Source organism: Orbicella franksi, chromosome 7 (assembly GCF_964199315.1).
Source record: "Orbicella franksi chromosome 7, jaOrbFran1.1, whole genome shotgun sequence".
NCBI lineage: Eukaryota > Metazoa > Cnidaria > Anthozoa > Scleractinia > Merulinidae > Orbicella > Orbicella franksi.
Window position 1 is genome coordinate 31,442,133 of NC_138151.1, and position 26,798 is coordinate 31,468,930.

Consider the following 26,798-nt stretch of genomic DNA (forward strand, 5'->3'; position numbering starts at 1 on the left):
ATGAGCTGAACTTTATTCTGGCAAAGTTTGCTCGTCCTTTTTACCTTTACCAGTTTCCAGCTCTTTAACTTTACCAATTTACTTTTTGCAGCTCTTACCAATTTCCAACTTAAGATCAAAGAAGCCCTTCATATTGAATGGGAACGACCCGCATTGAATAAACAACTCAAACATGTTAATTTAACACTCTTACTTCAATTACTATTTGTATTCAGCTTTTTTCACAGATTTGTTCTCACACCTTTTTATTCTCCCACTCCGTTGTATCCCTTAAGTATTATGTAACTTTTTCACTTACTCGTAACTATTATTCTACAATTTGTAATTAACACCTACTTGTTATCTACTTTATATATAGTCGCTCACTTTTAAACATCCTTTAACTGACGATGAATACTGAGTATCCGAAACATGTCTTGCAAATTTAAACGGTGTGTCGTCTTCTTTAAATGTTTGATTCCAATCTTACTGCTACGAAAATTTGGCAATATTATTTATCGACTCTAATAATGGAGTTCGAAAAATACGGGATGATGTTAGGCCAAGGGAAACGGAAATCGGCTCGAAATAGCGAGAGTTCAAAAGAACCAAGTTCGAAATAGACGACAGTATATGACTGAAAAAAAAAAAAAAAAACAAGGGTAAATCGAAGGTACATGGGTTTCTGTTCGAAATAACGAGGAATTCGAAATTCGCAAGTTCGAATTAGCGATGTCCAGCTGTAGAAAGCTTGGTTTTGGCTTGGCGACTCTTGACTAAAAACCGCTGCAACTCAAAAGGTACATCCTGTAAAATGCACATTGATAAAATAGTCCCCGAGAGCTGCAGGAAGTTTCACTAGGAATTCTCAAAACTGTCTTCATGCTCACAACTGTATTTTGTGTTGTTCTGCCTATTTTGAAGCTAACGGCATCGTGGCGACCTCGCGTAATTTTTAACTTTTCAGAAGTCGAGAACTCGGTCTATTTATCTATAGCTTGTATAACTATTTTAACAATGATTGTGTTTAGGAAAGCTTTGTTGAATACTTACATAACTGGAGTTAGAACAATAGTAGGGTTAAAAGATTGAAGACTAACATCCTTTAGATCTGTTCGTATCATATATCTATGGATAAAAAGAAAGAAAGAAAACAAAAAGCTAGTAAATATAAAACAAAAGTGTAAATTATCACACAAACAAAATATATAGGAGGTAAAATTTGCATCGCACCTTATCGCTACGCGACTCTACCCAATACGAAATTATATTAATTTCCCAACCAGCAGTCAACCGAGAGTGAGGTCTTACCCAGAAAATCACAACCTCGGCCTTGCCGTATTGACCTCGCTATCACTCGGTCAATACGGGAAGGTCTCGGTTTGAGATTTTCCCATAAAGACCTCACTCTCGGTTAATAAGCAGTTTATTATATGACCTATAAAAACAACAAAACACAAAACGATCCAAGAAAAGTCACCCAGTAATACGTGCACTTACAGTGTATGCTTTCATCGTCTCCAGCCGCACAAATCAGGTGAACTAACGCGTAAGTCAAAAATTTCTATATTTTCTTTGTTCATCGACGACAAACAACGTTGGAATGTGTTTATGTCACCAACTGCTTTCTTTGCCGTTTATTTACATTGTTGCTCTTGGACGAAAGTTTCCCTTTCCTCTTGGCTGTTTCCTTCGTCCTGTCCGGCACAAACTCGTTCATAATTTAACGCCGTGAATTCGCTGTTCTCTTAAAATTGTAAGTTCATACTTGTAATAGAATTCACTCTCAGTGTTCGATCATCGTTTTCAGCCGCTCAATTTTCAGAAAGAAAAGAAGTATATTTTTTTAAAATATCCTTTCGCTTTGTTTTTGCAGGCTCTTAATCGGTCCGTGGGCATTACCATAGATAAATGCCCCAGAATTAGCCAATCATAGCGCGCGTTGTATCGGCTAGAAACAAAAGCCATAAAACAAAATATGGTATGGCATTTACTTTATGCTTTTCTAACGGGGAGACGCTCCCCATTAAATCTAACTTGACCAGTGATATGTGGCACTTAAATAATCATCCTTATGATACATAGGAGACACTAGACGACATTGAAAAGAGGTTAGAGTAGGGTTTGGGTTAGTAATAAACACCGTTGTACTATAGAGAACCCTAACACCAAATCTAAACGTATCACAGCCACCGCACATTTCCTTTCCTCTCCTAACTACACTGCTAACAACACGCAATTAATCCCAATCGAAAAATTATTTTCCAAAAGACACTCAATCGGTTAGGTTAGCAAAGGTTTTTTTTTTAAATTTTAAAAGTTAAGGGAGAACAATGGACCTTTTTACCGATGTCACGCTCTTCTGCCTTTTTCGTTCAAACAAAAAATAAACCTCACCACTCCACGTATCATTATTTTATTTAACCTTATCTTTAATGTACGCTGCCAATCAGTTTAGTGGACGTATTTCAAGTGTTACGGAAATACCTTGATTATTAAATAAACATCTCTACCATCTTAAAAAGATTATAATTAATATAAGTTGTGTCGGTCTTTGTTTTTATATTCTTTGCAGCTCCTTCTATTCTCATTCTGTTTTCTATACTTAAGCAATAACAATCAATTTTCCTATCTCTATTCCCGGTTCTCCATTTTCCATTTCTCATTCTCCATTTCCTATTCCCCATTTTACATTTCTCTTTTTCCAATTACTCATTCCTAATTTCCTTTTCCCATTCCCCATTCATCATTCTCCATTGCTTATTCTCCACTCTCCATTCTCCGTTCGCCATTCGCCATTTCTCATTCCTCATACCCAGTCCCTCATTCCCCGCTCTCCTTTTCCCATTCCTGATAAAGGGTAAGTTTCTTTATCTTTATCTTAGAAGCTGTAGGGCAAAGCAGCGTTTCACGAGCCACTTCCCTGAGCGAGCACAATCGTATGATACTACGTCTATGAGCATTCTATCGCCTGAAAGTGTCTCCGCAAGATCGTACCACTTGATCAATTTTGCCATTGAAGACAAAGGAAAGTTTAGCGTTGAACTATAATCACAAAAATAAGCTTTCTTACATAAGCAGCTCTCCAGATGAAGCGATGGTGAAAGCCTGTGATCCAATAGTCTTGATAGGGTTATCCGAAAGCATTCTGCAGAATACATAACAAGAAGCATTTTTTGGCATTATGGAAATATAAATTTATTTAGCAGCTTTGCTTTCAAGCGAACTAAAGACAGGCCTCAGTTATATGAAGTGTTGATAAATTTAATAAAAGATGTAAAGTAACATATTTTTAGGCTCAAAAAAAGACACTTATGGAGCTGACAGCAAAAAAAAGTTATATATAGGTAATCACATGATTTCGTGTGCAACTGGGAATAAATAAGCCAGAATAAATTTTTCAAACGGGCTAAAAAAATTGCACGAGTCCATACAAAAAGTAAAAATTGTTGATGACAAAGTGAAAAAACTTTTTCTTTAACTGAAGTTTTGTCCACCTGAAAGATCGGCTCAGGCGTTGGGAGGGTTATGTGACCAGGAAACTTTCCAAACTCTACAGATTTCATGGCTTTTTAAAACAGCTATATAGTCTTTGAAGTGTCTGGTTACTTCAAGTATCATGTCAAGTCACGTTGTGTTCTCGTTTAAATGACTTTCAAAATCGATATTATTTAAGGTAGTTTCGTGGAATGTCAAAGCCGAGGAAACTTCGATCAATGCCGGCAATGGAATAAGATCATCTGACCGCGTTATAATTAAATTCGCTGTTATAAAATGCGTTTAGAAAAATTACCCACAATCGACACCAATATGCCGTTTGTCGCTGGCTACCGTTAAAAACTTCATGACGTCTTGCTGGCGTTACATTTAAGTTCTAATTTAAAAAAAGCTATGAATCGAATTGTTACAATCAAACCTTGATAAAACTCTAAATTTTCATTGTAACCTATCAAACTTTTTGGATTAACCTAATCATGATTGTTAAGAGTTCCCTGAATGCTACTACCTCCGAAGACTTTTAATTCACCAAAAAAATTCTTGCACGCCTTGCGTGCTTATGTTCTATCCCTGAAAGTCTAACAAGAATTTTCAAAGATCATCGAGAGTCACTCGAAAACAACCGCTGAAGAATTTTGATAGTCATCTCAAGATAGTGGAATACTAGCTTCCAAAGATTTCTTTCTCTCTAGACATTTCAGAAGATGATCCCATAACACTTATTTTCTTTTTTATTCCAGTAGACAGTGAAAATAAAGTGATTACTTAGAACATGGAAACTATAAGTCACTGCAGTTTATGATTATGAGCATGATTCTAGCTTCACTTACATTATTTCCAGATTTTTTAAGTTCTTGAACGCCTGATCAGGGATGTCTTGGAGACGATTCTTATCGAGCAATCTAATAAAATCAAAGTCGAAATATTTCGTTGTAAAACTCACATCGATCCTTCAACTATATTGCAACATCTAGCACGTAGGATTAACATCTACCTGCGATATTAAGGAAGCAATCACTATTACACAGAAAGAATATTATAATATCAGGTAGTATGATATGGTATGGTAGAAAAGTTAGCCCTTAAAGAAGCGTAAAGGTCTAACTGAAATTAAAAGGATTGTGACAGCACAGAATGGTGTAATAATTTGAAAGTTTTTTGACAGGCTAGGCCGCGAAGTAATGTATCAAACACAAGAGACAGTGTTTTATCGTCTCGAGTGTTTGATGTATCTTCTCAATCTAAACAAAAACTAAGGAGTAAACGGAGAAGTAAAATCGTCAAAATCTGTGCTAATTAAGACCGGGTATCCAAACCTCCTTCATGGTCGTGACTTTCTTTGTTCTAACTTGATGAATCATTAATGAGTTTAAGAACATTAGTTGAAATAAAAGAAAGGTGAATTTAGTTATTGAATTGTTCTCGCGCATGTCTCGCGAAACGCATACCCTCACTGCTAAAGGAAAACGGAAGTGAAGTGGATAAAGTTTTCGCTGCACATATCAATTTTGATCAGTTATGACGTCATGGAACGTAACAAGATGTCTTTAAGTCTGCCGTATTGTATCTGCCATCTTGGATCGGCCACCTTGGATTTCACCGTTTTCTCAGAAAGTTAGAAAATCACTTAAATCGATGAGAAAATAATTCAGTGATTTTGGCATGTCAAAAGGTGATTCTTCTGGAATACTGCTTAAGAAAACTGAAAAAATATCCAATCTTGGATACCCCTAGATCTACTCTATCGCCACAAACACGCGTTTTTTAACAAGGAATTAATTTGGATCAGTACTGAATGTTGATGTTTCGAGAGTGTAACTTTTACCTGTTTCACAGTAACGATACCGATGGTCGCAATGTGTTAACAAAAAATATTTCTTCTTATTGAAGGAAACATAAGAGCACTGTACTGAAAGAGCAATATTCATAATAGCAAAAAAGGGAAGATTGCAAATGACAGTGAATAAAAAGTGAAATATTGCGACAGCTGAGGGAATATAAGTATTACAATGGAGAGTGGAATAGTTTTTTTTTTAAGTTTCAAAACCTACAGAATAACCTGGCCCAATGTCTTGGAAAATACTCCTCTGGGTAGATATTGTATCTGATTTGACGAAAAGTCTCCGCAAAAAAGGAAATTAAAATAAAATTGAAATACTTTTCATAATAAAAAAGTCGAGAATTTGTTTTCTTAAAGCATTTATCGTTTGTAAAGTAATTTAACAATTTGAGGTCAGCGTATGAGGACTGGACTGGGAAAATTCAAGGAAAAAGAACGTACAAAGGGCAAACGGTTGGACTTTTTAAGACGAGGTAAGCCAGGGCCGAGTTGTTCGAAAGCCGGTTAACAATGACCCAGGATTAAAAGTTTACTGAAGTATTTGTTTTTTGTATAACTCTTTCACTGCTTATTTCTTGTGCAGTTTGAGATTAGTCAAACTCTGAACAGAAGGAAAAACAAGTAATCGGGCTGTGAACAACCCGCGCAGGACCTGCTGATATTTTAAATTTTTGATCCCATGATTGACTTTTTAACCTCAGAGCACGTTTGACTAATTTTGAGTACATGTATGTATGCAATAGACACATAACACTAGATAAACGTCTGTTACAGCACTTTGACCATTCTGCCTTGATACATAGGAAGCTACATGTAACTTTGAAATCAACGCAAGCACTCCCTGCCCCCAGACTCCAACCGATCCCGCCGGAATGCTGATTAAGGCTAAACCAGTTACACACCCAACTTAAGCAATTTTGTAATTAAAGCCTGGAAAAAACATTCAGGCTTAAACGGGATTCGAACCCATGACCTTTGCGACACCGGTACTGAGTGCTCTACCAGCTGAGCTATCAAGCCAGCCGGGAGCTGATCACGTTGTGAGTTCGTAATATACCTGTAGATGGTGAAGAATACAAGTGAATATATGAAAGATCATATATTTGAGCTGCGGAGAAAGATATTAAGACTTTAATGAACATCGCAGTTATATACACAACTTAGCGGGTGTGAAATTAAAGCCTATTTAACAATTATTCGCCGGAGGCGAAGTGAACATCGGTGAATATTCACCGAGACGAAGTCGAGGTTAATATTTACCAATGTTCACTGAGCTTGAGGCGAATAATTGTTTTAGTATAATATTCAGAGGTGAATATCAAGGACTACAAAATAACGGACTAAAACATAAAAACACAGACGCAATCCTCCGTAAGAAAAAGGATAGCGACTGGTACATTTACCCATAATTCTTAGCCTACGAAAACTTTAACAACGCTCATAAAAACGTACAGAAAAGTTCTAAAATCTTCAAACCTAGCATACACAATGTCGTTAGCACAGAGACAAATATAGCAAAAATATGGCTTTCCTGGTTTTTTATGGGCTGTGTGAGGTTTGCATGGTATTGTGGTAAAATGTACAGCCGCCATCTTTCTTCCTACGGCGGATTATTCGTGTGCATACACGTATGCAGCCGTAGTTTTAATAATAAGCGTGAAATCACAACGTGACCAGCTCCCAGTGGCTTGATAGCTCAGCTGGAGGTCATGGGTTCGAATCCCGTTCAGGCTGAATTTTTTTAGGTTTAATCTTCATATCTTTTTCTGTAGTTCGAATGTATGATCTTTCATATATTCACTTGCATGAGGTTAAACTCTTAATCTTGACTGGAAAGATCAGGTAGAAAGATATTTTATCAGGGTAATTTCATAACAGAACATCCGTCAACTGTCAAAGAGCGCGAAATTGATGCGTGGACTATAAGACTTTCACGGTTTGGACCGTCGACCACCAAAGTGATCCTCCCTTCTATTAAACCCCTTGCTAAACAGACTTACAAATATTTCAAACGTTGTTGGTTGAAAAATATTCCTGCAGGTAGATGTTGAATTTTATTTGAGCCGAGAAACCTGCAATAAAACAAAACATGTTTGAATTATCCAAAGCTTATCAAAAGCGCTAACTAAGTATACTGTTGATGATCGTAAAACCAAATCAAATAACATTTGATCAATTACGCTATGAACAGGAAGCCACCCAGTTGGCAAATGAACCTGAAATATTTTTGAGGGTCCACATTATCGAAATTTGATAACTTAATCGTAGTCAAATTTGCAATTAGTCAATCAGAAGCCGTGTCTACTGATATCCTGCGATATCAAGTCACTGACCTGATATGGTTACGATATCATTTTGACTTGGCCGAATTTGGTTACTGTAATTACTTAATCGTACCTTTTTGGTACGCTTAGGCGGCATATCTGGCACGTTTGGTGTCGCCAGGGGTATTTTGGCTCGACTACGCCAAAATAACAACCATACAACAACAACAACAACAACAACAACAACAACGACAACTTTATTTGTACTCAGCTAGAAATTAGAAATTAGATGAACAAAAATAAGTTAAAATAAAAAGAGTACATGGCTGCCCAAAATAACCTTAATGGGCTAATAATAGCTTGCAATAATGTTTGATTTGATCTTTTTCTTAAAATGTTTGAGTGGCAGAAGCTTAATATCACCACTATTATCATTCCAGATGTTTGCACCTTGATATCTAATGTTAAAGATTTCACAGTTTGTTCTGGTTTTTGGAAGAGCATAAGTCATTCTAGATGAAAGCCTTGTATTGTAGTTATGGGTATCTTTTACCGAAGTGAAAAAAGCCCTCAAAATTTCTAGAAAGAGGATGATTTTCAAATTTGTACATGAAAACAGCATTGTGAAAATAACTGCATCTAATAATTTGATATCATTTAATGTTTTAAAAAGTGGACTAGAATGTTCAAGGAATCTAGAAAAGGTAATGATTCTGATGCCTTTCTTTTGTATGACAAAAAGAGGTTGCAAAGTAGATTTATAAGCTCCATGGCTCCTCCAAACTCGCCTGATATGCCGCCGAAGCAGTTATCCGTTTCGTAAACGGTCGATGCCATTTTAATTTCGCGACACTTAAAAATTTTTTAACTATCAACGAATTTCTACTAAATTAAAGAAAAAAAGAATTTTTAAGTAGCCACCCACGATCGAAGCCGGAATTTCTGTTTCCTAACACCCTGCTATACCACTACACTACCAGGTTGGTCCGCCAAATCTCCGTTAAAAATGGCATCGACCGTTTACGAAACGGAAATCAGCGCCTCCGAAGCGTACCAAATAGGTACGATTAGGTATAATTACTATTTTCTTGAACCTGACCTGATATGGTTACGATCAAGTACTTTTATGGGCCAAAACGTACCTGAAAGCAAATGAAACTCACTAACTCTGTAACGAAACAACTACTTAAACTTTTGACTCGCACGTGATCAGGTCGTGCACGGAAAATGTGTGCCAGGTGGCGTCAGGCAAATAAAATCTTCGCAGCTTTTTCTACAGTCGAACTTCCAGTTGCGACCACCTCTCCTCAGCGACCAGTTTTTAAAAATACCAAAAGTTTTCAAGTTAAATCACTATATTTGGAACCCCTTGTAACCGACCACCTCTTGTAAGCGACCGCGACCACTTTCAGAGCCAAAAGTTTGAACTTTTCTTTTGTTTTTAACTTCCCGTAAGCGACCACTTGACAGATATAGAGCGGAAACTTGATAATAAGGTGTTGTAACATCATCGCATTTCTGGATAGTACAAAAGACGAAAAATTCCCAATGGGAAGGACCAAATTTTTTTTCGAAATTGACTTTTCATATAAGCAAAACATTTAAAACATAGGGTAAATCTCTGCAATTACCATATGCTAATGAGGCAAAATTTTGTACCAATATGATCTAAGCTCTCGTAAGCGACCACCTCCCGTAAGGAAACACTTACGGGAGGTTCGACTGTATTTTTGACTTGAGAGGGATAAAATACACTTGGCCCCTTGAGAAAAATGTGTTTTTGGAGAGCAGAAGAGAAGCGTAAGAGTTGCTGAGCAACTCTAGCTTCTTGAGTGCTCTCCAAACTTACCAAGTGCATTCAAAATTCGATATACGCACAGCAGAAGGTATGATCCAATTCATTTATAACATAACGAAAACAACCTGGGCACACGATCAGTCGAACTTTTAAATAAATTCACTGAAATACATGCCGTAACTACTAGCTATTACAAACGAAGAGCGGGGTGAGGAAACGTTTAAAAAAGAACTTACCGTCGCTTGCAACTGCCGGTCAATCAAAATGCAAGGTTTTGACAATCAAACCTCAAAGTTTACCCGCCCACTTGGGAACGTTTTCTCGCCACTCCGCAAACACTTGAAGAGAAGCAAGGTCCGCAACGCGTAAGGGCATTTTGTCTTTTGCAGTTTTGAAAATCAGAATGAATGATAGGAAATCAATGGAGGAATTTCTGTCGGATATCGACTGTGATATTTTACAATATGTAGGGGAATTACGGAAGAAAGGGTTCACCTCAACATTGTCTTCGCGGTATCTAGCGGAAGAAGATCTTCATTTCTCCCTGAAGGCCACAAAAGACTAGTCTTGAACATGATTGCTCGGCTAACAACGCTTGAGAGAGTAAAAAGCAGCTTGAAGCGTCAAACAACGTCAACACAGCAGTTACAAAGCCCTGAATCAAATCGAAAATCTCCTGCACGGAAAAACGGTCTCCACGTCGGGCTGAAACAATGATGCGGACGAGTATCGAGTACCGAAAACGAGCGACGTTTCTCTTCCGACAAGCAGGCATTAGTTACTTAGCCCATGTGAAAGGTTCATCGAAGAAAATGAGCCAAGAATTAAAGTCTAAACTTGAGGAAGCAAGTGCTAAAAGATAAGAACTTGAAGAAACCTCTGCAAAGATAAGAGACGCAGCTTCTGCGCTTGGAAATACCGGTCGACGCCATGTAATTGTCATGTAAGAAATCACACAGTTCGCACCTGCCAAATGGCAAAATGTGAGTCAGTGTTTTTCTGTGGAGAGTTGAGTTGGCAACCACATGAAAAACAGGAGTTTCAAGAGAAAAAAAGGGAAATAGCAGCTTTAGAAACGGCCGCCGCGAAAATAGAACTGGATTTGAACTGGCTTTCTCCCGAGCTAAAAATAGTTCTTTGAATAAACACGTAGAGGAAATTTTGCTTGAAAAGTTTCCCCATGTATACGTTCAATATGTTTTAAATTCCTCTACTGATTTCCTATCATTCATTTTGACTGGGTGTAAAATACTAGGTGGAAGATCGTATTCACCACGTTTGAACGATCTGAAGGATGTAGCTTAGCTAGAAGACGCTCAGTTAATTTTTTATACATTTGTCTGTATTTTTTTTCCCGCGAACCGCGTCCACCCAGCCAAATTTACAGACAAATGTATGGAAAATTAGAAAAATAAACCGAGCGTCTTCTAGCCAAGCTACATCTTTTAAACCTGGTAAATACAATCCTGTACCTAGTAGTTTAACGTTACGATTCACAACTTGTGTAAATTTCTGGAAAAAGTTATTTGCCATCGGATTCCTATACAAACACTGATGGCGTCGAAAACCGTGATATGTAGTCTATTTAAGCTCGCTAATCTCACAGATATTTTTCATCGCGACCCATCGCAAAGCCCTGAAAGTTTACCGAATGAGAGTGGTAATTCAGATCACAAAATCTCACAGATATTTCGTATGACAGAGAATTTACCGAAGGAGGAAAATAGCCGTAAATTTGCTTCCATTGCTCCCATTGCCTCCAGATTTCAAGTACTGTTTGATAGATGGCAATATTTCTCCTCGCGGCCCGTCAATAATGCTGGAAAACAAAGAAGCCAACACTCCACGAAATCGCATTGGTAGTAAAATGACCTAAACCACTACAGCGACATAGAAGAAAAGGTACGCAAACGAAGCCAGGGAAGGCGTTTTTATTTGTTTTCCACAGTGAAAAATTTGCCGGCTGAAATGTGAAATTCGAAGCGAGTGAGGCAGTTTGACACAACGTTGTCACTATCAATACAAATATTAACGCGAACCACTTAACAATTAGACCCGTAGCCCTTGCGGGCTACGGGTCAATAGCTCATGAGGCGAAGCCGAATGGGCTATAGACCCGTGGCCCTTAAGGGCGAAGGGTCTAATTGTTTTAGTATCACCCAACTAGTCGGATAGAAAAGGCAATAACAAAGTTAGCAAATGCAAGTTGAAGAAATATTCATTTGAGGATAAAAAGAAAGAAAGCGTCACGCTCGATTGCGCCAATTTCGCTACTCGAGGACTATTACTAATAGTCCTCTAGTAGCGTAGCGAATCAAAATGCAGGATTTGCATTAGTCCACTAGTTGGGTGATACTAAATTCTGTTATTCCTGTGCGTTATCATTTGTTGAAGAAATTACAACTGCAAAACTAAATGTTTGGATTTATTTCTACGCGGATAGCCACTCAAAAGTTGATGGCATTAGTACATCGGCCAATGCATCCAGCGTGAGGAAGTCACATGAAAAACCGGACTTTGAATGTTATAGAAGGTTATAGATAAATAGTCAGGTCTGTGATATATTATTTTAAAAAACATCGACATGGGACCCAAAAAGATATCTGAATCGAGAAGACTACATAAATTATCTTTCTCGCTGTAGCGAAGACGTTTGTGAAATGAAGTGCGATCATGTTAGCGGACATTTAATCAATTCGGGGAGGAACATGTACACCAGAGTCAACTAAGCGGCGGAATTCGAACCTACACCAAGGAGTAAAACAACAAACCCAGAAAACAAAAAATATTACCCTCGATCCGCCACATTCGACCCTCAACATGGAACCCTCGATCGTCGACCCTCAACAAAAAGACAGACTCCACGTGATCGCGACATCTGTGTCGGTAAGTTTATAACAATTGGCCAATTAGCGCGTGATAGAGTTGAAAGTTATTGTAAAAAAAGGTAAAAATCCATATATATTCCATGTTGCCGCTCGTCTTTTCAGTAGTAGATCATACTAATGACGTGAAAATGTTTTAACAGCAAAAGAAAAAATGGCACACGAGGCGATTGCGGAGTGTGTCACCGATGTTCTGACCACATTTTGATGTTATCTATAACGGAAAGTATAACCTGTTTTCTATTTCTTAAATAACTTTTTTGAAATGATTGTTTTCCTACTAAAATAATAATGAAATAATAAATAATAATAATCCGAGTAGACATTTGCAAAAAGCGAGGCTAGCAGTTGCATTGATTGTTAAACAAAAAACAAAGATGATGGATATACTTACAGGTATCTCAAGTTCTCCAAAGAGGAGAAGATATCCTGTGGTAAATTCTGAATGTGATTTCCTGTCAGGTCTCTGCGATAGGCGGAGAACAAGTTGAAAATACATAGTATTAATGAGATAAAGAGCGTATTTAATGTCGAGCAAGTTCACGGCTGTTATATCAACGGCAAAAAGCCTCGATATATCGAAAGAGGATTTTATTAACAACCACCCACCCCCCACCCTCCTTCCTCTTGAACAGTTATCGGGGATGAAGGGAATGGGAGGATGATTTCATTCATCTCTCGCCGATACATTTGATATGTCGGGAGTCTCCCCACATCATTTGACATTGCAATAGCAACCGCCGTGGTTTTGACCGGCATGCAAAGCAAGATTACGCCTTCTTCACAAAAATCTTTGGCAACATTGCAGAACTAGTACACTTTTACATTCTAGTATCAGTTTTTAATACTTCACTATCAATTTAGACTATATTAATTGTAAGACTTGCAAATCTACCAAAGCAGAGGAAACATTTTCTCTTAAATTATATATATGTATCAAAAAAAGTTTACAGTTCCATACGTTTAACCCAACCCCCCCCCCTCCCCTGAACCACCTTTGAGTCATGAGTTTGCTTACCCAATGGATTAAAACGAACTCACTTTACTGGCCTCAACACTGTTTCGTAATTTAGTAATTTATTTCAGGAACCTACAGCCACTTCGGTTCAACTAAAGGGAGGTGGCTATAACGGTGTGTCACGGGGCACAAATTGTGACATCATACTGTAGCAAGAGAAGATCAAGGTAAGAGAGTGAATCCATCATATATGCCTTGTACCTTAAGTTATTTTGAAACATGGTACATGTACGACTTTACCCAGTTCTTCCGCGGATGTTTCTCGCGCGTTGTGTGGATGTTTTCGTGGAGGATTTGGTTATGTTTCGCTTCGTTTGAAAGCCAAGGAAAACATGGAACATGCCGTGCAAGGATGGGTAACCCGAAAACACTGACCCCCGGTCCGCGGACCCCCACAACGGACCGGGTTCGCGGACTACCCTACGGACCGAACCATGGACTACCCCTACGGACTCCCTCTACGGACCACCCTAAAATAGTGTAAAAATGATAAATAAAGATTTCACTTATGGGTTGTCTAATAAATTCAGACTCGTGTCGGTGATTTTTCGACTGTTACACTGTGCAAATGTAACAGACTTGGGTTTTTAACAACCCAGCCCCCTCCCTAAAAGCTGTTTTCAGCGTAAGGAGATGCCGATGGTAAGAAGGAAAGTTGTTACCTTCCATTCGTGGCTCAATCTGGCTATGGAAGATATATTTTTAGGCCGTTTATTCTTGTTTGTATCTGTTATTCCGCTAAGTAAATTGTGAAGCCTGGAACGAGTTCACGAACCTACGGGAGGATGGGCTGAACAAAATGGCAGAGGGGAAAGAACACAAATTTCGAGGCTTCCAGGAGGCTTCCCCGTACGCGTCTTTCGTATACTTTATGGCCACAGCAAAGAAATTGGCAATGTGTAATTATATAAATTGCACCCGAGCCTGAATCCAGGTCTGCCCTTTTGCACAATGAGACGTTCGAAATTTCGCCGTGACGAGTAATCTATTAGACAACCTGTAACTGAAATATTTATTTATTATTTCTATTATATTTTGGGGGCTGGTCCGTAGAGGGGGTCCGTGGCGAGAGTCCGTGGACCGGTCCATAGGTAGTCCGCGGACCGGGGGTCAGTGTTTTCGGGTTACCCGTGCAAGGATGCCTTCCTTGATATTTTAATTTCACAGAACCAAAGGAGCTTTGGCCCTCGCGAAGTTTAAATACTTTTCGAAACTTTAATCGGAGGACAGATTTGCCCGTCCAAACAACAAAAAAACTGAATAAACGGTAAAGAAATGAGCAACCAAACGAGTGCAAAGCAAACGAAGGCCGAAAACAACGCAACCAAACAATCAGATGGTCGAAAATGCAGATAGACGCTCCCGCCTAAACAACAAGATGGACTTAAAGCAACAAGGAGAACAACATCAAGGACAACGTCGATTGGAAACGACTTTATGTTGAACCTAGGAATTACGCAATATTTAGATTCAGTTTGTCTATCACTCTCGGACGGAGATATCCAAAATATAATATGTAAGACAGCATCAAAAGCCAATTTGTTTTTTAAATTACCCGTCGTATTTCATGTTTTCTAGAATGCGCAGAATGTGATCATTTCACATTGTTGTGTTAGACAGCTATTATACTCGTTGCTATCATAGTTAATGGAGGGGAATGGTTATGAAACTCGACAAAGTTCTTTGTTGTGTGATTTTGTTCTGTTTTTTAGCCTTGACCGTGCTCAAAACACAACAATTCTTTACTACTGACCAAGCAACTAACCAATAGAGACGTCTTGGTTACGTAACTCATGCAAAGTGTATGAGCTCAAGACAAAAGATTGTGCCCGGTCGTGGACATTCCAGCATAAATCTTGGTATCTTTGTTTACTCCTTTGATGTTTGCTACACTTCGTAATCAGTTCCCTATATTAACTATGTTGCTGTTCCCACTGTGATTTGCTTATGAGACTCCCTGAAACCAAATGAACGGCAAAGGAATGAACAGCCAAACGAGCACAAAAACACGGCTGAGAGCGCAAACAAAAAAGGTCGATAAATCGTCTATTGAAAATCAAAACATATAAAATGACGGATTACCTTGGGTATGAAGTCTCGATGCAGGATTGACTCTCTTATCTTGATCTTCTCTCGACCGTTGCTGCATAAACGTTTATGTAAATCATATCTTATTTTAGTCTTAATTTACACGGATTTTCTGTATAGTAGACGGACAAAAAGTGTGACATTTTACTGTAGTGAAATAAAATTGTGTTTTTATCTCGCCAATAAGTGGAAAGCAATGATCTTGATGTAATATGTTTATAAAAGGAATAGACCAAAGGCCTTGCAATTCCTTTCTTTAATGGATAAACGTATAAATTTGTCTCATCTAGCTGGATACATGTATTTCCTTCATAACACTGTGCACTGCTGTTTTCAGTCTTGATCTCTACATAATGTAAAAACAAAACTTACCGATAAACGACCCATAACGATAATCAAAAAGCAATGTTTGTAATGTTGAAATCAAGCTGGAGTTGACAGGGTCAGTGTCATAGTTCGAACAAATACTTAATTATCACTAATAATTACGTTCATAAAAATTAAAGAAAAAAGAACTGCAAACAAGCTTACAAAATATAAAGCTTTGATAGATTGGAAAATAATCCCGGGGGTAGCTCTTCAATGTTGTTCGATGCCAGATACCTAAAATAAGGGAGAATGTTTGGTTAATAAGTAGATTTAGCCAAGCCTAAAACCGGAGCTCCTGGGCCGGATTGTTGATAGCCGGTTTCGCTAACCCAGGAAAAGCAAGAAATTTGACTTAAGTTGTGTATCTTTTGCTGTAAGGTTTTCTGTATATTGCTTTGCCTTCTGTTTTGAACTTGAATAATTTCAACATACACAAAAGAAGCAGTGAAAAACACTTTCTGCAAGAAAAATTTATACTTCAGTTAACTTTAATCCTGGGTTAGCGTTAAGCGGCTTCCGAAAAACCCAGCCCTCTTTGCAACAAGTGAAACTAACATGAGCTCGCGGTGCAATCGAAAACCAGCACTTGATCAGCGGTCAACTTAAAAAAACACGTGTTTTCGATAAGCTCTAAACTTGAACCTGCAATATGGTCACGTGATCCCGGTCGGCGGATACTTTGATGATGGATATACTTAGAGGATTTCCAAGTTCTCCAAAGCGGAGAAGATATCCTCTGGTAAATTCTGAATGTGATTTCCTGTCAGGCGTCTGCGATAGAGGTAGAACAAGTTGAAAATACGTAGTATTACTAATGACAAAAAAAAACGTATTTTCATGTGGAGCAAGTTCACGACTATCTTATCAACGGCAAAAAGCCTTGATATATCGAAAGACGATTTTATCAATAACCACCCACCCCCCGTCCTTCTTGAACAGTTATCGGGGAGTAAGGGAATGGGAGGATGATTTCATTCATCTCTCGCCGATACATTTGATATGTCGTGATTCTCCTCACATCATTTGACATTACAATAGCAACCCCCTCGGTTTCAGTTGACCTGCCTTCAAAGCAAGATTTCGCCTTTTTCACAAACGTCTTTGGCAACATTGCAGAACTAGTACCCTTTTACATTCTAGTATCAGTTTGTGATACTTCACTATCAAATTAGACTATATTAATTGTCAGATTTGCAAATCTACCAAAGCGGTCACCCATGTTCTGACCGCATTTTGATACCTTATCTATAACGGAAAGTATAAGCTGTTTTCTATTTCTTAAATAACTATTTTGAAATGATTGTTTTCCTACTAAAATAATAATAAAATAATAAATAATACTAATCCGAGTAGATATTTGCAAAAAAGCAAGGCTAGCAGTTGTAATAATTGTTAAACAAAAAGAAAAGATGATCGATATACTTACAGGTATTGCAAGTTCTCCAAAGCGGAGAAGATATCCTCTGGTAAATTCTGAATGTGATTTCCTCTCAGGTCTCTGCGATAGACGTAGAACGAGTTGAAAATACGTAGTATTAATAATGACATAAAAAACGTATTTTCATGTGAAGCAAGTTCACGATTATCTTATCAACGGCGAAAAGCCTTGAAATATCGAAAGAAGATTTTATCAACAACCACCCACCCCCCGTGCCTCTTGAACAGTTATCGGGGATGAAGGGAATGAGAGGATGATTTCATTCATCTCTCGCCGATACATTTGATATGTCGGGATTCTTCTCACATCATTTGACATTACAGTAGCAACCGCCTTGGTTTCAGTTGACCTGTCTTCAAAGCAAGATTTCGCCTTTTTCGCAAAAGTCTTTGGCAACATTGCAGAACTAATACCCTTTTACATTCTAGTATCAGTTTGAGATACTTCACTCTCAATTTAGCCTATATTAATTGTAAGATTTGCAAATCTACCAAAGCGGAGGAAACATTTTCTCTTAAATTATATATATGTATTAAAAAAAGTTTAGAGTTCCATCCGTTTAACCTATCCCCTTCTCTTGAACCACCTTTGAGTTATGAGTTTGCTTAACTAATGGATTAAAACGAACTCACTTTACTGGCCTCAACACTGTTTCGTAATTTATTAATTTATTTCAGAAGCCTACAGCCACTTCGGTTCAACTAAACGGAGGTGGCTTTAATGGAGGGTCACGGAGCACAAATTGTGACATCATACTGTAGCAAGAGAAGATCAAGGTAAGAGAGTGAATCTATCATATATGCCTTGTACCTTAAGTTATTTTGAAACATGGTACGTGCGCGACTGTACCGAGTTCTTCCGCGGATGTTTCTCGCGCGTTGCGTGGATGTTTTCGTGGAGGATTTGGTTATGTTTCGCTTCCTTTCAAAGCTAAGAAAAACATGGAACAGTGCAAGGATGTTTTCTTTGATATTTTAAATCAAATATCAAAGAACAAAAGGAGCTTCGGTCCTCGCGTATTTTAATGCCGAGCAAGTTTACGACTGTCCAATCAACGGCAAAAGGCCTTGAAATATCGAAAGAAGATTTTATCAACAACCACCCACCCCCGTGCCTCTTGAACAGTTATCGGGGATGAAGGGAATGAGAGGATGATTTCATTCATCTCTCGCCGATACATTTGATATGTTGGGATTCTCCTTACATCATTTGACATTACAGTAGCAACCGCCTTGGTTTCAGTTGACCTGCCTTTAAAGGAAGATTTCGCCTTTTTCGCAAAAGTCTTTGGCAGAACTAGTATCCTTTTACATTCTAATATCAGTTTGTGATACTTCACCATTAATTTAGGCTATATTAATTGTAATATTTGCAAATCTATCAAACGGAGGATACATTTTCTCTTAAATTATATATATGTGTTAAAAAAAGTTTAGAGTTCCATCCGTTCAACCTACCCCCCTCTCTTGAATCACCTTTGAGTTATGAGTTTGCTTAACCAATGGACTAAAACGAACTCACTTTACTGGCCTCAACACTGTTTCCTAATTTATTAATTTATTTCAAAAGCCTACAGCCACTTCGGTTCAACTAAACGGAGGTGGCTATAACGAAGGGTCACGGGGCACAAATCGTGACATCATACTGTAGCAAGAGAAGATCAAGGTAAGAGAGTGAACCTATCATATATGCCTTATACCTTAAGTTATTTTGAAACATGGTACATGTACGACTGTCCCCAGTTCTTCTGCGGATGTTTCTCGCGCGTTGCGTGGATGTTTTCGTGGAGGATTTGGTTATGTTTCGCTTCCTTTTAAAGTTAAGGAAAACATGGAACAGTGCAAGGATGTTTTCGTTGATATTTTAATATCAAAGATCAAAGTACCAAAGGAGCTTCGGCCCTCGCTAAGTTTAAATACATTTCGAAATATTAATCGGAGGACACATTCGCCCTGTGCGAACAATCAAAAAAAATACTGAATAAACGGTAAAGAAATGAGCAACCAAACGAGTGCAAAGCAAACGAAGGCCGAAAACAACGCAACCATACAATCAGATGTATCGAAAAGGCAGACAGACGCTCCCCCCTAAACAACAAAAGGGACTTTGAGCAACAACGAGAGCAACGTCAAGGACAACGTCGATTGAAAACAACTTCATGTTGAACCTAGCAATTACGCAATATTTAGATTCAGTTTGTCTATTACTCTCAGAGATATCCATTAATGCGCCCAACCCATGAGAAAAAGGAACAGAACAATATGTGGGGTAAGGGGTTGGGAATGAAGTACTCCAATAGCAGGCCAGTGTAACTACATGTAAATGCCATCACTAAATGAATCACTAATCTGGCTTGGTAAAGGTGGGGGGGGGGGGGGGGGGGCAAAACCCCCTCCTCTCCGGGGATGCAGATCACAAACCCCTGGGAGAGGTTCCTAATCCTCTTCGGGGCTGCAGTCACAATACCCCGAAAGAGGTCCTTACTTCCTTTCAGGGCTGCAGGTCACAATACCCTGAAAAGGTCCCTACTTCCCCTCAGGGCTGCAGGTCACAATACCCTGAAAGAGGTCCTTACTCCCCTCCAGGGCTGCAGGTCACAATACCCTGAAAGAGGTTCCTTGTCCTAAGGGAGTTTAGACTCATGGCTACCATGGCAACCCATAAATTCTGAGTCTATGGGGCCAAGAGTGCCTGTATGGGAGCGCTTCATCCCAACCCAAAGTTTATTTGTGTATTTCAATTAGACAAATCTAAACCGTAGACTAACTCCTTACTACAATTATGCAGTCCTTGAGATTAGACAAGGCTAATCAGTTCATTCAGTGTCTTTGATGCAGATAAACTGCGTAAGTACCAACAGCATTAGTCAATAAGATTAACAAAAAATAGCTCCTAACTGTAGCGTTTTGTTTAAAGAGATCTCAATACATATTGCTGTGTATCTGAAAATTAGATACAGGTACATTGGCTGTACATAGTAAAGCTAGTCAGTGATCTCGTAACGTGGGGGCCTAAGGCCCAGCTGAGCAGCTTAAGTAGGATATATATAGCTATCCATAAATTCACAAACATTGTGTAGTTTGTGTGTGACATGCTTAAACCATAGGGTGGGGAGGGAGTGAAAATCACGTCATAGAACAAGGCAAATACAGTTTACTAGCTCGCAGCGAAGGAATGAATGAACACACAACTTGTGCCCGATGCTTGGGAATCGATTGACCGTGAAATACCAGCCAGTTCTGATTGGCTTAGCGTACAGTTTGCGTTACTAATGCATGTGATTACACTAAACTTTGGACTGTGAAATCCTACCCTCTACCTTTTTGCATGTCACGCAACCAGCACACAATCACTCATGGTTGTCCCATTAACTTAAATTTATGAGGACATAAATTGGTCTAAATATAATATGTAAGACAGCGTCAAAAGCCTATTGTTTTTTTAATTGCCCGTCGTATTTCACGTTCTCTATAATACACAGAATGTTGTCATTCCACTTTGTTGTTGTAGACAGCTATTGCACTCGTTGCTATCCTAGTTAATGGAGGGGAATGGTTATGAAACTCGACAAAGTTCTTTGTTGTATGATTTTGTGTTATTTTTTGGCCTTGACCGTGCTCAAACAGTTGTTTATTACTGACCGAGGAACTAACTAATAGAAACGTTTTAGTAACGTAACTCATGTTAAGTGTATGAGCGCAAAACAAACGATTGTGCCCGGTCGTGGAACTTCCAGCATAAATCTTGCATCTTTGTTTACTCCTTTGATGTTTGCTACGCTTCGTAATCAGTTCCCTATATTAACTATGTTGCCATTGCCACTGCGGTATTCTTATGAAACTCCCTGAAACCAAATGAACGGCAAAGGAATAAACAGCCAAACGAGCATAAAAAGACGGCTGAGAGCGCAAACAAAAAATGTGCATGAATCGTGTATTGAAAATTAAAACATATAAAATGAGAGATTACCTTGGGTATGAGGTCTCTATGCAGGATTGACTCTCTTATCTTGATCTTCTCTGGACTGTTGCTGCATAAACGTTTATCTCAATCATATGTTATTTCAATCTTAATTTACACGGATTTTCTGTATAGTCGACGGATAAAAAGTGTGAGATTTTACTGTAGTGAATAAGGTCGCATTTTTATCTCGCCAATAAGTGGAAAGCAATGATCTTGATATAATCTGTTTATAAAAGGAATAGATCAAAGTCCTTGCAATTCCTTTCTTTAATGAATAAACATATATTGGTCCCAACTATCCAGATACATGTATCTCCCTCATAACACTGTGCACTGCTGTTTTCAGTCTTGATCTCTACATAATGGAAAAACAAAACTTACCGATAAACGATCGATAACGATAATTAAAAAGCAATGTTTGTAATGTTGAAACCAATTTCGGCATCTTTGTTCTCAAATGCGTGTTTGTTTTTTTTTTGTTCGACAACCGGAGAGTTGGAGTTGAGAGGGTCATTGTCATAGTTCGGACAAATACTTAGTTATCGCTAATAATTACGTTCATATAAATTAAAGAAAAAAGAACTGCAAACAAGCTTAGAAGGAGAAAAGCATTGATAGACTGGAAAATAATCCAAAAAATTTGACTTAAGTTGTGTAACTCTTGTTGTGACGTTTTCTGTATATCGTTTTACCTTCTGTTTTGAATTTGAATAATTTCAACATACACAAAAGAAGCAGTGAAAAACACTGTCTACAAGAAAAATCTATACTTTAGCTAACTTTTAATCCTGGGTTAGCGTTAACCGGCTTCCGAACACCCCAGCCCTGTTGATAACAAGTAAAACGAACATGAGCCCGCAGGGTAATCGAAAACCAGCACTTGAACAGTGGTCAAGTTAAAAAAGCCCACGTGTTTTCGATAAGCTCTAAACTTGAGCCTGCGATATGGTCACGTTATAACGGTCAGCGGATACTTTGTTTTGACATGTGTCAATTGACCATAACTTGAATGTTTAATCAAAAATGTACACTGTAAACCAATCTGTATGTATAAATATAATTAGTCTTTGCGTTTGTGCTTTGTGTGCTCTTGCATGTCTTTTTCTGATTTTCTCTTCTTATTTGACCTAAGTAAATAATTGCTTTAAATCGCTAAGGGTTGCTGCCAAGTCTTATTAGTCCATTAAGATTATTTCGGGCAGCCATGTACTCTTCTTGTTTTAACATATTTTTGTTCATTTAATTAATAGCTAGCTGAGTACAAATAAAGTTGTTGTTAGTTCGCATAGTGTCATCGTCCGGGTGAGGGTAGTTCTTAAAAGAACTGTTGTTGGTGACTGACTTTCGACAACCTGAGTGGAAGTCATCTTCAGAGTCAAGTGAATAGTGTTTGTCAATCGATGATGTTACGAGTCTGGTCCGTTGAACGTGAACGTTGAACCAGACTTCTAACTCTAACTAACTCTTCTAACTCTGTGAAGATGACACCCGCTCGGGTTGTCGAAACGTCAGTCACCAACAACAGTTCTTTTAAGAACTACTCTCACCCGGACGACCACGCTATCTAAACTACTGATACTCCTGGGTTCAAACCATTTACAAAGTTGTTGCTGTTAAACCAAGGCTGCATGTATCGGTCGTCTTATTAACGGAGACCCGGAGGCCCGGGAGGCAGCCAAGCGGAGCCTCATAGTCATAGAAATCCGTGAACCGCTTTTCTCATAGTGAAAATTGCTGGCGGTATTGCTCGTGGGCGCGTACGTACGACGACGACGTCGCGCAACCAGTTGACATTTCACGGATCGACAATAAGGGCCGTCACCAACCTCTTTTAATTCTGACGTCATCCATAGGCTAATTAGAGCTAACTGCAGTTAACTGCGTGGTGTGACCGCAAAGTCGACCGAAAGCACTAACTACAGTTAGGTATGACGTCACGTAACTTGAGACTTACTTAAGTTAAACTTTAGTTGCGTCGTAGATGTGACCGCAGCCATTGACAAGGTCAGTAATCGCTTTTTGTTCCAATGCACTTTTTTTTTCCTCTTTAAAAAGTAGAAAATCATATTGACTGGGTAACTGAGTATCATTAAAAGTACATTTTGTTAGTTTTGTGTTCAGCTAACTTATTTCCTAAGGGTAATCTTTGTTTGCCATATTTGCAATAAGCATAGGCCAATAACTTCATATTGAGTATACGAACATCGATTCTGAACAAAGTACCAAAAGAAAAGGTAGCATTAAAATCCCGAAAAAAATGGAGACTGAAGTACTAACTTGTGAGACAATCTCAGATAGTGCAGAGTGTAATTTACGGCTCTGATACAGTAATCACATAGGTCCTCAACCATGCCGTTCTCTCCCTTGGTAGACAACTAAGCCTTTTCTCCTTTGCAAAATATGAGCGGACAAGAACTTGATAAGTCATAATCTTGGCAGTGTGTGTGTTTCATGTTTGTGCTTTCTTTCAAGGCCCAAAGATAACTTACAATTATCGCTTGTGAAGACGGTTTTAAATTTATCGTGGTATTTTATGTTGAGTTTCGTTCATTTTGTAGCAAATGTGACAATTTTACTTTTGACGCCAACGTTTGTAATTTGATACTTTTGTTTTCCTCGCCAATGTATGCAACAAGATACCTTTGTGAAAGTGAAGAATGATCATCGCAGTAAATTTTCCAATTTAAGCAATGAAAAAAATCAGGGCTTCAACAGGATTCGAATCCGTGACCTCCGCGATACCGGTGCGATGCTCTACCAACTGAGCTATGAAGCCACACATTGGGAGCGAGGTCAATTAATTGAGTTCATATCTTCCCGTGAGGAGTGACATGATGTGAAGTATATATATGAAATAATTCATATTTGAACTGCAGCTGTAGATGATAGTGAAGAATGATCATCGCAGTAAATTTTCCAATTTAATTAAATTGGAAAATTTACTGCGATGATCATTCTTCAATTTCATCTACAACTGCAGTTCAAATATGAATTATTTCATATATATACTTCACAAGATACCTTTGTTTCCACGAAAATATAAGAAAGATGTCTATTTTTTTAACTCATTGCTGGAGATAAATGGAATATAAAAGTTAAATATCTGCTGACAAGTCGAAGAGGAACGATTTTGTTTTATTGAAAACGCAAATTTTCATTTCACCGATAAACAACAAGAACTAATCTAATCATCAAATAGTCACGTCCAGTCACGGAATAGTGCGTTCTTATTCTGTTGCCAGCTTTGGTGTTAACAATAAAACCACGTCAAACTAATACACAATGCTATTGAGTAATACAACTGAGACAACTGAGGAGCGTTTCAACAAGTATTGAGGGAAGAGATCTTTACTTGATCGAAATTATATCGCACATCAGTGAGCGAGTCACCTCATCGACTGATAAAATTAATTGGCGGTTTCAGTAAGTGCCGCGGAGTCTGCCGCAATGATAACAAGTTTCGTTTGTCACAAATTTACTAGTTTTACATATAACTAACGCGGGAAAGTTTCGGCTGAATATGAGCTTTTGGCTCTCTTTCATAGAAGAGGAAACAAACAAGCTGCTAAGAAGAAGCAATATGTTTCCATTCTTTATTTGAACCCTGGTAAACACACAACAGACGACATTTCTTAAATCGAGCTATGGAAGATTCCAGAACGAAGTCAGAGTAGCGTTCTTTGCAACAAAAAAGGAGAACTGACGTTACCTGAAATATAGCTGCTATTCCTGGTCAAAACGGGAGTGTGGTATCACTCATTACAAAAAATAAAATAAGCGTGCATCTGAACTTGATAACGGAGTTTATCACACAAGCAATGCTAGAACGCATGCGTCTTACATGTTATGTTCTACCAAAAGGAAAAGAACTCAACGTTCGTGGGTAGTCCCGTGTGAAATGTATCTTTCACCTTACATATAGTCGACTTTGACGCTAACTAATCTGCGCATGCGTTTAGAGCAAATTCCTTTTTTTGTTAAGAGAATAACACCACGAGGATAGCATGAGATTTACAAAACCATATATATATTTTTGTCATGTTATCAAAGGAAGTAACGTATGCATTACACGTTTTACGTAATACACACGGGCACCTATAGCTACCCCACCCAGCCTACCTTCCCACAAGGCCAATTAATTAATTGAAATTAATTAATTAAACAAACATTAAAGTCTACACCTTATTGTGTTAGTGCATTAGGGAACAGCAGCCCCCTAATCCATCCCAATAGTGCACTCTGCACTAAAAATGGGGCAATTGCAGAGAATGAATGAGCTTACTAGTGCTTTTTAGAAAGCCATTATCTCCCTAAAATTCTACACCAAAATTCTTTTGGAGGTTTCACCAATTACCAAGTTCCATAAGTTCTGTAAATTCTTCAAGTCAATATTACATAGCATGATGCTTTCTCTACGCAAAGTAGTAAACTTCATCGGTTCTCGTAGCGCCACGGGACGCATAAGGCCTTAAGCAGCTTACTTGTAAAGCTAAATGTAAGCAATGACGCGTCAGCATTGATTCTGGTGCCTCTTATACATAGTATCAATCTATAAATGTTGGTTTCTTAATAACACTGGTTCCCTACAGCAGGAAATAGGGACTTTTTATAGCAGATAATAAATTTGATAAGAGGAAAATGAAGAGAAACGTACAAGCTAAGTAATTGAGATGGTCCGGCGAATGCCTTTGCAGGAAGACGACGAATAGCGTTGTGAGATAAATCTCCGCAAACCAAGAAGGAAAAAAGATCTAGTTTAGATGTATGTTTTTTCGAAAAACCCTAAAAACTTCATTTTATATATTTAGAAAAATATTATTAATACTGTCAAATGGATTAAAAATACCCTTGTTTAACGACGCTTGAATACATGTTAACCCTAGCCGCCTCGTGATCCCTCGTTTATCCTCCTCTTCCCAAACGACCAACCCCCTTTCCGACATTTTTGGCAACGTTTTGTTTAAAACATAAATGGATATACTTACAAGTGTTGCAAGCTCACCAAAGTAGAGAAAACATTTTCCGTTAAACTCGTAATATTATTTTCGGATAAGAATCTCCAAAAAACAAGGGTGGAAAACAACAAAAATACATGTTGCAGCAGCCATATTAATTGTTCAACGTCGAGATCACGGGACCCTTCTCTAGGAATTCGTCGCCCGCAAGTTCAACAGTAAGTGCATGTAGATAAATAAACCTTTTTAGCTTGGGCAGTTTGTTTTCCCATTACAGACTACGTGATATTCACTAGGCAAATTGTTTTTTTTTTATCCATCTAAAAATTTTTATTCGTGTACACGCGACCATTATCAGGGTATCGTCACATGGTCTGAAATGGGGCAATAAAACCGCGCAACCTGAAAGGCTCTCTAAGGGGATGGCACAAAAAGAGGCTTAGAAATCATGGAGGCAACGTTAATCAAAAACTGAAAGTAGTGACTATTGCCCAACCATTAAAGAACACCAAATGTACAATGTAGAGAACTGAGTGTCCATTACGTAGACTGGTTTAGATTACTACTCTACTCTGGTTGGTAATAAGTAAATCTGGCTAAATAATACATCTAAGCAAATGAACAAAGACGCGAATTTGTAAAGTGTAATAACTTTAATCTATATCTAAAAGCGTCTTAAAAGGTAATCGTATGTTATTGAGTT